A 2,048-nucleotide genomic window follows, 5' to 3' on the forward strand; every position below is an offset into this window, starting at 1 on the left:
AGTATGATGCAGGGGTTCCTTAGCGCCAATTCCACAAGAAGGGCCCCGGGGCCTCACACTGCTACTGAGAGTGGTCAAAGCTTATCTGGAGAGGCTCTGTATCTGGAGCCCGTGCCACCGCCTTTCCCAGCTGGCTCTAGAGAGCGAGCGAGGGCCAAGGGGTGGGGTGGGGGGTGCAGGAGGAGGATTCCGGAGCTGGAGTGAATTTTTGAAATACTTCAACCATGACTAAGAGAGAAGCAGAAGAACTGATAGAAATTGAGATCGATGGAACTGAGAAACCGGAGTGCACAGAAGAAAGCATTGTGGAACAAACCTATATCACAGCTGAATGTGTAAACCAGGCCATAGACATCAATAAACCAGTAGGAAATTTAAGGAAACTACTAGAACCAAGACTGCAGTGTTCTTTGGATGCTCATGAAATTTGCCTACAAGGTACTCAGCTGGATTCAGACCAAAGCTTGTTTGATTCAGGAGTGAAAACAGATGGGACTGTACAGCTTAGTTTACAGGTAATTTCTTACCAAGGAATTGAGCCAAAGTTAAACATTCTTGAAATTGTTAAGACTACGGAAACAGTGGATCTTGAACATTGATCCAGCTGCCCACCATGCAGAAGCAGAAGCACATCTCGAAGAAGCCCAAGTAATAACTCTTGATGGCACCAAACATATTACAACCATTTCAGATGAGACCTCGGAGCAAGTGACGAGATGGGCTGCTGCACTGGAAGGCTACAGAAAAGAGCAGGAGCGTCTTGGGATCCCCTATGAGCCACAGACCAAGTCCTGCATTGGGTAATTTGGGTAATGAAGGAGTTCAATGTGACTGATAGAGACCTCACCACACTCAACATTTCGGGAAGAGAATTATGTAGTCTCAACCAAGAAGATTTTTTTTTCACCAGGTCCCTGGGGAAGAAATTCTCTGGAGTTACCTGAAGCTTCTTCAAAGATACGTTTTTGCAAGCCAAGAGCAACAGATGAATGAGATAGTTACAATTGACGAACCTGTGCAAATTATTCCAGCATCAGTGCCTTCCGCTATACCAACTAAGATTAAAGTTAATAAACAGTAGTGAGAAGGCAGGTAAAGTACAAAGATCCCCAACGATTTCAGGAGAAGATAGAAGCTCACCGGGAACCAGAACAGGAAACAATGGTCAAATCCAACTATGGCAGTTTTTGCTAGAACTTCTTACTGACAAGGATGCTCGAGACTGTATTTCTTGGGTTGGTGATGAAGGTGAATTTAAGCTAAATTAGCTTGAATTGGTTGCACAAAAATGGGGACAATGTAAAAATAAACCTACGATGAACTATGATAAACTTAGCCGTGCATTACTGTATTACTATGATGGGGATCTGATTTGTAAAGTTCAAGGCAAGAGATTTGTGTACAAATTTGTGACTTGAAGACTTATGGGATACAGTGCAGCAGAACTGAACAGCTTAGTCTCAGAATGTGAACAGAAGAAACTTGCAAAGATGCAGCTCCATGGAATTGCTTAGCTGGTCACAGCTGCCTCTCTACAAACACAAAAAGACAATTGAGAGCTAGGACCTCCTGGGAAGTCTTAAAGTTTTTCTTAAATATTTAGAGCAAGCTTTGTTCTAACCTTTACTACTGAATTTGAATCTCATTTCTAGAGTGTACAACCAAATGCCTGATTTTTTTAAATAAATATTTCATACTCTTGTGAATTTGGATCTTTTTACTTTGAGCATATATTTTAGAATATGTTAAAGGATCACCAAGATGCCTGCATTGTGAGAGCAGGTTCATGGGGTGGGGTAGTTTGCTAACAGTCAGGAAGTAAAACTGGTCAGTATTAATGTCTAGCCCTACCAAAAAATAGCCAATAGCATCTGAAGATGAAAGTAAGAAAGCATTTCCAGGAAACAGCCTGGCATATCCACTCCTGGGGTGTAGCTGTTTCCTCTCCGCTGCTTTACAGAGAGCCTGAAAAATAAATTTTCAGGTAGAGCATGTGTACCTGTTTCATCTAACCAAGTAGAGCTAAACAGTCATATCAAATAGAATTA

At 42.0% G+C, this 2,048-nt stretch overlaps 1 pseudogene; it reads left to right on the forward strand.

Annotated features, from left to right (window-relative positions):
- Positions 1-224: 224 nt before the first annotated feature.
- On the forward strand, positions 225-1,556 carry LOC114635423 (annotated as a pseudogene).
- Positions 1,557-2,048: the final 492 nt, after the last annotated feature.

Source organism: Grammomys surdaster, unplaced genomic scaffold, assembly GCF_004785775.1.
Source record: "Grammomys surdaster isolate TR1022 unplaced genomic scaffold, NIH_TR_1.0 103737, whole genome shotgun sequence".
In the NCBI taxonomy this organism is placed as follows: domain Eukaryota; kingdom Metazoa; phylum Chordata; class Mammalia; order Rodentia; family Muridae; genus Grammomys; species Grammomys surdaster.